Here is a 10,887-nt window from a genome sequence, read left to right on the forward strand (position 1 = left end):
TCCGGGCCAGGTACCCCTCTGCCTCCAGGCCCTGGTCCTCCGCTTTCTTGGCCCAGGTACCCCTCTGCCTCCAGGCCCTGATCTCCTTCTTCCTCCCTGCCCTGGTCCCCCCGGCTCTCAGCCCTGGTCCCCCTCTGCCTCCCTGTACTGGTCCCCCTCTGCCTCCCTGCCCTGGTCCCCCTGGCATCTTGGCCCTGTCCCACTCTGCCTCCGCACCCAGGTACCCCACTGCCTCCTGGCCCTGGTCAACCTCTGCCTCGCAGCCAAGGACCACGTCTCCAAGCCCAGGTACCCCTCTGCCTCCTGGCACTGGTCCTCCTCTGCTGCTCTGCCCTGGTCCGCCCCTGCCTCCTGGCACTGGTTCCTCTGTGCCTCCCAGCCCTGGTCACCTTCTACCTCCAGGAACTTGGGTCACTCACCGTCCAGCCCCAGGGTCCACTCTACCTCTTGGCCTTGGTCCCCTGTTTCCCGACCCACGTACCCCTCTCCTCTTGGCCCTGGTCCAACTCTGCCACGCCTGCCTGGTCCCCCTCTGCCTCTTAGTCCTAGAACTCCCCCGCCTCTCGTCACTGGTCCCCTCTGCCTTTCGGCCCTGGTCCCCCTGTCTCCCGGCCCAGGTACTCCTCTACCCCCTAGCCCTGATCCCCTTCTGCTGCCCTGCCATGGTCTACCTATGCCTCCTGAACCTGGTCCCTCTGTGCCTCCCATCCCTGGTCTCCTTACTACCTCAAGGCCCTTGGGTCTCACTCCGTCTCGGTCCGGGGTCCCCTCTACCTCCCGGTCCTGGTCCTCTTCTGCCTCCCGGCCCAGGACACCGTTTCCCAGCCCAGGTGCCCCAGAGCATCCCGGTCCTGGTCCCCGTCTCCCGGCCCAGGTACCCATCTGCCTCCCGGCCCTGGTGTGCCAAGGTGACCCTAGGCACCGGCCATCTTGAGGTCAAATGCCACCTCTGACGCAATTCCTCTGGCCAGAGGGGAGCGGGGCGGAAGGATAGGTGTCCCTCACCTCCGTGCTGACCAAATAAGGTATGGAGGCAGGAAGGGTCGGAGATGGAGCAAGCAGAGGACGAAAACAGGAAGGGCCCACGCCACAGGTGATAAAAATACCTGTGGCCTCTGACCTTCTGGGCAGAACATCGAGACCGGCACCAGCAGCAGGAGCAGCCGCAGCAGCAGGAGCAGCCGCAGCAGTAGCAGCGGCGGCCCACGTGTCTCTCTCCCTCTGCCCAGAACGCCAGACGGCCGCTCTACAACCAGAACCAACACACTGAGGCAAGGGCCGCGAGATGGGTGAGTGTCTCGTGGGTGGGACCCAGGTATCCCGCTGCTGATGGGAATTATGAGTGGATTCCTCCCATGTAGGGAGAGCACATTGTGAGAGCTAGCCGCCCACCACGTGCGCGGGTAATGTAATGAATTCTTCCCATGTGGGAAAGTAAGTGGATTCTTCCCGAGTGGGAAGTGCATATGGGTTAGAGTTAACCAACTCACCCACGTGCGATTAACGGATGATTGTGTTCCTCCCGTGTAGGGAAGCTCTAATATTGCTCATTGATTATATTCCTCCCGAAAGGGAAGCTCAATTACAAGTGAATTCTCCCGGCGTGGGTGACCACGTGGCGGAGGCCGGCCGGCCGCCCGCCACGTGCGTGGGAAATCAGGTGAATTCCTCCCGTGTAGGGAAGCTCTAATATCGCTAATTGATTATATTCCTCCCGAAAGGGAAGCTCAATCCATTGCGCACTTCGCGGAATAAATTTTACATAAAACTTAGGCTTTCCGTCCCCGGCCTCTCTCTCTCTCTCTCGCCTCGCCGATCACTGAACGAACCCGTCCCCGGACGACGGGTGACACCTGGTCCCCCTCTGCCTCCTAGCCTTGGTCCCTCTGTGCCTCCCAGCTCTGGTCTCCTTCTACCTCCAGGCCCTTGGGTCACTCACCGTCCCGTCCTGGGGTTCCTTCTCCCTCCCGACCCTGGTCCCCTTGTCTCCCGACCCACGTACCACTCTGCTTCCTGGCCCTGATCACCCTCTGCTTCACTGCCCTGGACACCCTCTGCCTCCCATCCCTGCTCCCCCTCTTCCTCCTTGCCCTGATCCCCCGTTTCTCGGACCTGGTCTCCCTCTGCCTTCCGGCCCAGCTATTCCTCTGCTTTCTGGCCCTGCTCCCCCTGTTTCCCGACCCTCGTGTCCCTCTGCCTCCTGGCCCAGGTCCCCCTTTGCCTCTCGGCCCTGATCCCGCTCTGCCTCCCAGCCCTGGTCCCCCTCTCTCTCGTGGCCCAGGTATCCCTCTGCCTCATGACCCTGGTCCCCCTCAGCCACCCTGCCATGGTCCCCCTCTACCTCCGGGACCTAGTCCCTCTGTGCCTCCCGGCCCTCTTCCCTCTGTGCCTCTCGGCCCTGGTCTCCCTCTACCTCCAAGCCCTTTGGTCTCTCTCCACCCCGGCCCTAGGTACCCTCTACTTCCCGGCCCTGGTACCAATGTCTCCCGACGCAAGTATCCCTCTGCCTCCCGGCTCAGGTACCCCTCTGCCTACTGGTTCAGGTACCCCTCTAACTCCCAGCCCTGGTCACCGTATCCCAGTCCAGGTACACCTCTGTCCCTGGCCCGGGTGCCCCTTTGCCTCCCGGCCCAGGAACCCCTCTGCCCCTTGGCCCGGGAACCCTTCAACCTCCTGGCCCTGGTGCCCCTCTGCCTCCGTCCCTTGTCCCCCTTTGCCTGTCAGCTCTGGTCTCCCTCTACATCCAGGCCCTAGCCGCTCTCTCGGGCCTGGCCCTGGGTCCCCTCTACCTACCGAACCGGGTCCTCCTGTCTCTCGGCCCAGGTACCCCTCTGACTCCCCGCCATGGTCCCTTTGTGCCTCCTGGCCCTGGTCTCCCTCTACCCCCAGGCCCTGGGCCCTCTCTCCTTCCCAACATTGGTTCCCCTCTACTAACCGGCCCTGGTCCTCATTACTTCCGGTCCAGGTACCCCACTACCTCCCATCCCTGGTCCCTTTGTTTCCCGGTCCAGGTACCCCTTTGCCTCCCAGTCCTGGTTCCCTACTGCCTCCCTGCCCTGGTACCTCCTGCCTCTCGGCCCTGGTCCCTGTCTGCCTCCCGGCCCACGTACCGCAGTGCCTCCTGACCCTGGTTACTCTCTGCCTCCCGGCACTGGACCCCATCTCCCAGCCCGGGTGCACCCCTGCATCTGACATAGGTCCCCCACTGCGTCTCGGCCCTGGTACCTCTCTGCCTCTCTGCCGAGGTCCCCTTCTGCCTCTAGGCCCTGGTCCCTCTGTCTCCGGGCCCAGATGCACCTCTGCCTCCCTGACCCGGTCCCCCTCTTCCTCGCGACCCTGGTCCTCCGTCTCCCGGCCCAAGTAACCCTCTGCCTCCTGGCCATGGTCCCCTTCTGCCACATTTCCCTGGTCCCCCTCTGCCTCCCGACCCTAGTAGCTCTGTGCCTCCCGGCAACGGTTTCCCTCTACCTCCAAGCCCTTGGGCCTCTCTCCGTCCTGCTCTGTGTCCCCTCTACTTCCTGGCCCTGGTACTGATGTCTCCCGAAGCAGGTATCCCTCTGCCTCTCGGCCCTGGTCCCCCTCTGCCGCCCTGCCCTGGTTACCCCTGCTCCTCGGCCCTAGTCCCGCTCTCCCTTCTGGCCCAGGTACACCTCTGCCTCCTGGCACTGGTACCCCTTTGCCTACCTTCCCTGGTCCCGTTGTCTACCGGCCCAGGTACCCCTCTGCCTCCAAGCCGTGGTCCCTCTCCGCTTCGAGGCCTTGGTACCCCTCGGCCTCCCGGCCCTGGTACCCCTCTGCTTCCCGGACTTGATCCCCTCTACCTCCCTGCTCTTGTTGCTCCTGCTTCTCCGTCCTGGTCCCCCTTTGCATCCCAGCCCAGGTTCATTCATTCATTCATTCATTCATTCAATCATATTTATTGAGCGCTTACTGTGTGCAGAGCACTGTACTAAGCGCTTGGGAAGTACAGGTTGGCAACAAATAGAGACGGTCTCTACCCAACAGTGGGCTCACAATCTAGAAGGGGGAGACAGACAACAGAACAAAAGCTATTAACAAAATAAAATAAGTAGAATAAATATGTACAAGTAAAATAAATAAATAAATAAATAAATAGAGTAATAAATATGTACAAATATATATACATATATACAGATGCTGTGAGGAAGGGAATGAGGTAAGGCGGGGGGATGGACAGGGGGAAGAGGGGGAGAGGAAGGAGGGGTCTCAGTCTGGGCGGGCCTCCTGGAGGAGGTGAGCTCTCAGTAGGGCCTTGAAGGGAGGAAGAGAGCTAGCTTGGCGGATGTGCAGAGGGAGGGCATTCCGGGCCAGTGGGATGACGTGGGCCGGGGGTCGATGGCGGGACTGGCGAGAACGAGGCACGGTGAGGGGATTAGCGGCAGAAGAGCGGAGGGTGCGGGCTTGGCTGTAGAAGGGGAGAAGGCAGGTGAGGTATGAGGGTCGAGGTGATGGAGAGCCTTGAAGCCGAGTGTGAGGAGTTTCTGCCTGATGCGTAGGTTGATTGGTAGCCACTGGAGATTTTTGAGGAGGGGAGTAACATTCCCAGAGGGTTTCTGGACAAAGACAATCCGGGCAGCGCCGTGAAGTATGGATTGAAGTGGAGAGAGACAGGAGGATGGGAGATCGGAGAGGAGGCTGATACAGTAATCCAGACGTGATAGGATGAGAGTTTGAACGAGCGGGGTAGCGGTTTGAACGGTTTGAATGGAGAGGAAAGGGCGGATCTTGGCAATGTTGCGGGGGTGAGACAGGCAGGTTTTGGTGACGGTTTGGATGTGAGGGGTGAACGAGAGAGAGGAGTCGAGGAGGACACCAAGGTTGCGGGCTTGTGAGACGGGAAGGATGGCAGTGCCGTCAACAGTGATGGGAAAGTCAGGGAGAGGGCAGGGTTTGGGAGGGAAGACAAGGAGTTCAGTCTTGGACATGTTGACTTTTAGGTGGCGGGCAGATATCCAGATGGAGATGTCCTGAAGGCAGGAGGAGATGCGAGCCTGGAGGGAGGCTTAACTTTAACATTAACATTAACATTAACTTTAACATTAACATTAACATTTTGTTAATATGTTTGGTTTTGTTCTCTGTCTCCCCCTTCTAGTCTCTGAGCCCACTGTTGGGTAGGGACCGTCTCTATATGTTGCCAACTTGTACTTCCCAAGCGCTTAGTACAGTGCTCTGCACACAGTAAGCGCTCAATAAATATGATTGATTGATTGATTGAGATAGAGCAGGGGCAGAGATGTAGAGAGAGAGGGGCAGAGAGAGGGGCAGGTACCCCGCTGCCTCCCGGCCCTGGTAAGCTTCTGCGTCTATGACCTGGTTGCCCCCTGTCTCTCAGCCCTGGTCCCCCTGTCTCCTAGCCCAGGTACCTTTCTACCTCCCGGCCCTGGTCCCCCTCTGCCTCCGGGCACTGGTCCCTCTCTGAATCCCTGCCCTTGTCACCCACGCTTCTCAGCCCTGGCCAACTTGGCCTCCTGTCCCTGGTACCCCTCTGCCTCCTGGACCTGGTCCCCCCCGCCTTCTGGTCCCGGTCCCCATCTGCATCCCTTCCCAAGTACCTCTTAGCCTGCTGGCCTTGGTCCCCTTCTACCACCCCGTCCTGGTCCCCTCCTGCCTATTGGCCCTGGTCCCCCTCTGACTCTTGGCCCTGGTCCCCTTGTCCCCCGGCCCAGGTATCTCTCTGCCTCTCTGCCCTGGTCCACGACTGTCTCCCAGCCCAGGTACCCCTCTGCCTCCCGGCCCTGGTCCCACTGTCTACCGGCCCTGGTCCTCCTCTTTCTCCCAGCTCTGACCCCCTCTCTGACTCACTGACCTTGTCCCCACTGCTTCTCAGCCCTCGTCCCCATCTCCCGGCCCAGGTATCCCTCGGCCTCCCGACCCCGGTCCCCCTGTCTACCGGCCCTGGTCTCCCTCTGCTTCCCAGACCTGGCCGGCCTCTGCCTCTCTGACCTGGTCACCCCCGCCTCTAGGCCCTGGTTCCCCTCTGCTTCTCAGCCCTAGGTCCCGTCTCCTGGTCCCGGTCTCCCTGACTACCGGCCCTGGTCCCCCTCTATCTCCTTTCATTGGTCCACCTCCCTGATCTTGTCCCCCATCCTTCTCGGCCCTGGTCCCCTTTTCCCTCCTGGCCCTGATCCCCATTTCCCAACCATGATCCCCCGCTGCCTCCTGGCCCTGGTCCCTCTCTGCCTCCCGACCCTGGTCTCCCATCTCCTGGCCCAGGTACACCTCTGCCTCCTGGCCGTGGTCCTCCTGTAACTCCATGACCAGGTCCCCCTCTACCTCCCGGGCCTGGTCCCTCTGAACCTCCCGACCATGGCCTCCCTCTACCTCCAGGCCACTGGGTCTCTCTCCGTCCCGGCCATGGGTCCCCCTGTTCTGCCAGCCCTGGTTTCCCTCTACCTCCATGTCCTGGCCCCTTTCTCAATCCCGGCACCGGGACTCTCTACCTCCCCGCCCAGGTCTCCCTGTCTCAGGCCTTGGTCCGCCTGACTGCAGGTCCAGGTACCCCTCTGCCTCCTGGCCCTGGTCCCCCTCAGCCTCCTGGCCCTGATCCCCCTCAGCCTCCTGGCCCTGATCCCCCTCTTCCTCCCGCCCTGGTGCCCCTCTACCTCCTGGGCCTGGTCCCTCTCCTTCACCGCACTGGTTACCCTCTACCAACCAGCCCTGGTCCCCCTCTACCAACTGGCCTGGTCCCCATGACCTCCGGCATAGGTACCCCACTACCACCCGACCCTGGTCCCTTTGTTTCCCGGTCTAGGTACACCTCTGCCTCCTGGCCCTCGTCACCTTCTGCCACCCGACCTAGGTCTCCCTCTGTTTCCCATTCCCAGTCCCTCTTGGCGTCCCTGCCCTGGTCCCTCCCACCTCTCAGCCCTGGCCCTCCTTTTCCTCCCGGCCCGTGTACCACACTGAATCCTGGCCTGGTCCCCCTCTGCCTCCGAGCCCTGAACTCCGTCTTGCAGCCAAGGTGCCCCTCTGCCTAGCGGACCTGGTCCCCCCCTGTGTCTGGCCGTGAGACCCTCCTGACTCTCATTCATTCATTCATTCAATCGTATTTATTCATTCATTCAATAGCATTTATTGAGCACTTATTGTGTACAGAACACTGTACTAGGCGCTTGTGAAGTACATGTCAGCAGCATATTGAGACAGTCCCTACCCGACAACGGGTTCACTGTCTAGAGGACTAGAAGAACTCCCGGCCCTCATCACCCTCTACCTCCGGGCCCTTGGGTCTCTCTCCGTCCCGACCCTGGGTCCCCCCCTACCTCCCGACCCTGGTCCCCCTGTCTCACGGCCCAGGTACCTCTCTACTTCCCGTCCCTGGTAACAATGTCTCCCGGCCTAGGTACCCCTCTACGTCCCAGCTCTGATCCCCCTCTGCCTACCGGCCCTAGTCCCCGTCTGCCCGGGTCCTCCCAGCTTCTTGGCCCTGGTCCCGCTCTGGATCCCGACCCAAGTACCCCTCTGCCTCCTGGCCCTGGTCCCTCTCTGACACCATGCCCTGGCCCTCCCCCACTTCTCAGCTTTGGTCCCCTCTGCCTCCCGGCCCTTGTCCCCCTCTGCCGTTCAACCCTGGTCCCACTTTACTTTCTGGCTCTGGTTCCCCCCGAACTTTCGGCCCTGGTCCCCTTCTCCCCCTGGCCCTATTTCACCTCTACCTCCCTACCTTGGTCCACATCTTCCGCCCAGACCTGGTCCCTCTCTGTCTACCGGCATTGTGTCCCGATTCTACCCAGCCCTTGTCGCCTTTTACCTCCGGTCCCTGGTGCCCCTCTGCCTCCCTGCTCTGGTTCCCCTGTGCCTGCCAGCTCTCATCACCCTCTACCTCCTGGCCTTGGCCTTTCTCTCTGTCCCGACCCTGGGTCCCCTCTACCTCCAGGCACTGGTCCCCTTGTCTCCGGACCCACGTACCCCTCTACCTCCTGGCCCAGGTCTTGCTCTGCCTCCCCTCACTGGTCCACCTCTGCCTCCCGACCCTGGTCGACCCCTGCCACTCTGCCCCTGTCTCACTATACCTCCAGGCCCCGGTGACTCTATTGTTCCCGGCTCTGGGTCCCCTCTAGCTCCCGGCCCTGGTCCCCCTGTCTCCCAACCCTGGTACCCGTCGAACTCCCGGCCCTGGTCCCCCTGTATCCCGGTGAAGGTATACCTCGGCCTCCCGGTCCTGGTCACCCTTCCCCTCCCGGAACTAGTCCCCCTCTGCCTTTCAGCCATGGTCCCACTTTACTTTGTGGCCTTGGTCCCCCCAGACCTTCCGGCCCTAGTCCCCCTCTCCCTCTGGCCCTATTTCCCCTCTACCTCTTTGCATTGGTCCCCATCTTCCGCCCAGACCTGGTCCCTCTCGTGGCTCCGTGAAAAGAGCATGGGCTTTGGAGTCAGAGGTCATGGGTTTGAATCCCGGCTCTGCCAATTGTCAGCTGTGTGACTTAGGGTAAGTCACTTAACTTCTCTGTGCCTCAGTTACCTCATCTGTAAAATGGGGATTAAGACTGTGAGCCCCACGTGGGAAAACCTGATCACCTTGTAACCTCCCCAGTGTTTATAACAGTGCTTTGTACATAGTAAGTGCTTAATAAATGCTATTATTATTATTATTATTATTATTATTATTATTATTATTACTGGCATGGTGCCACGGTTCTTCCCAACCCTCGTCGCCTTATACCTCCCGGCCCTGGTCCCCCTTGCCTGCCAGCCCTCATCTCTCTCTACCTCCTGGCCCTGGCCCTTCTCTCCCTCCCGGGCCCGGTCCCCTGTCTCTGGACCCAGGTCCCCCTCTGCCTCCCTGCCCTGGTCCACCTCTGCCTCCTGTCTCTGGTGCCCATCTGCCTCCCGGCCCTGTTCTGCCTCTGCCTGCATACCCTGGTCCCCCCTGCTTATAGGCCCTGATCTCCCTCTGCCTCCCAGACCTGTTCCCCCATCTCCCAGCCCAGGTACCCCTTGGCACCCTGGCCCAGGTCCCCCTCTGCCTCCCATCCCAGGTCCCCCTCTGCCGCCCAGCCCTGCTCCCCCTCTGTCTCACGGCCCTGGTCCCTCTGTGCCTCCCGGCCCTTGTATCCTTCTATCTACAGCCTCTTGGGTCACTCTCCATCCCGGCCCCGGGTCCCCTCTAACTCCCGGTCCTGGTCCCCCTATCTCCAGACCCAGCTACCTCTCTGCCTCCCGGCCCTGGTCCCCCTCTGCCTCCCGTCCCAGGTACCCCTCAGCCTCCTGGCCCTGATCCCCCTCTGCTGCCCAGTCCTGGTTCCCCTTTGCCTCCCGTCCCTGGTCAAACCCTGCGCCTCGGCCATGACCCCTCTGCCTCTTGGCCCTGGTTACCCTGTGCTCGCCGGCCCAGGTACCCCTTTGTCTCCTGGCCCAGGTCCCCCTCTGCCGCCCAACCCTGCTCCCCGTCTGTCTCCCTCTGTGCCTCCCGGCCCTTGTCTCCTTCTACCTACAGACCCTTGGGTCACTCTGTGTCCTGGCCTCTACCTCTCGGCCCGGGTGCCCCTATCTCCAGACTCAGGTAGCCCTCTGCCTCCTGACCCTGGTTCCCCTCTACCTCCTATCACTGGTCCCCCTGTTTCCTGACTCAGCTACCACTCTGCCTCCCGGCCCTGGTCTCCCTCTGCCTCCTGGCCCAGGTATCCCCTTGCCTCTTGGCCCTGGTCCCCCTCTACCTCCCGGCCCTGGTACCCTCTGCCTCCCGGCCCTGGGTCCCCTTTACCTCCAGATCCTTGGGTGTCTCTCCGTCCCGGTCCTGGGTCCCCTCTACCTCCCGGCCCTGGTCCCAGTGTCTCCAGAACCAGGTACTCCTCTGCCTCCTGGCCCTGGTTACCCTCTACCTCTCGGCCCTGGTCCCCCTGTCTCTTGATCCAGGTACCACTCTGCCTCCCTGCCCAGGTCACCTCCGCTTCTCGGCCCTGGTTCCCCTCAGCCTCCTGGCCCTGGTCCCCCTCTGCCTCCTGGCCCTGGTCCCCCTTTGCCGCCTAGCCCTGGTCCCCTTCTGCCCCCTGAGCCTGGTCCCTCTGTGCCTCCCGGCCCTTGTCCCCTTCTATTTCCAGGCCCTTAGGTCTCTCTCCGTCGCGGATCTGGTTCCCCTTAACCTCCCGGCCCTGGTCCCCCGTCTCCCGCCCCGGGTAACCCTCTGACTTCCGGTCCTGGTCCTCCTCTGCCTTGCGGCCCCGACCCATCTGCCTCCCTTCCTTTGGGCATCCCAGCTTCTCAGCCCTGGATCCCCTATGCCTCCCGGCCCAGGAACTCCTCTGCCTCCTGGCCCTGGTCCTCCTCTGCCTCCCAGCCCCAGTTTCCCTCTGTCTCCCGGCCCTGGTCCCTTTGTTCCCTTTGGCCCTTGTCTCTTTCTACTTCCAGGCCCTTGAGTCTCTCTCTGTCCCGGCCCTGGTTCCCCTCTACCTCCCGGCCCTGGTCCACCTCTGCACCCCGGCCCTGGTCCCCTTCTGCGTCTCAGCCCTGGTACCCCTCTGCCTCTTGGCCATGATCCCCCTCTGCCACTCGGACGTGGTCCCCCTGTCTCCCAGCCCAGGTACCCCTCTGCCTTCAGGCCCTTCTCCTCCTGTCTCCTAGCCAAGGTAGCTCTCTGCCTCCAGGCCCTGGTCCCTCTGTGCTGCCCAGCCCTGGACCCTCTGTGCCTCCTGTTCCTGGTCTCCCAGGAACAGATAGATCTCCAGGCCCTAGTGTCTCTCTCCGCCCCGGCCCCTGGTCACGTCTACCTCTGGGCCCAGGTACCTCTCTACCTCCGGCCCTGGTCCCCCTGTTTCCTGGTCCAGGTAACCTTTGCCTCCCGGCCCTGGTCCCCATCTGTCTCCCGGCCCTGGTTCTCCTCTACCTCCCTGTTCTGGTCCCCCCTACTTCTTGGCACTGATCCCG

The sequence above is a fragment of the Tachyglossus aculeatus genome (assembly GCF_015852505.1).
Source record: "Tachyglossus aculeatus isolate mTacAcu1 chromosome 12 unlocalized genomic scaffold, mTacAcu1.pri SUPER_6_unloc_3, whole genome shotgun sequence".
NCBI lineage: Eukaryota > Metazoa > Chordata > Mammalia > Monotremata > Tachyglossidae > Tachyglossus > Tachyglossus aculeatus.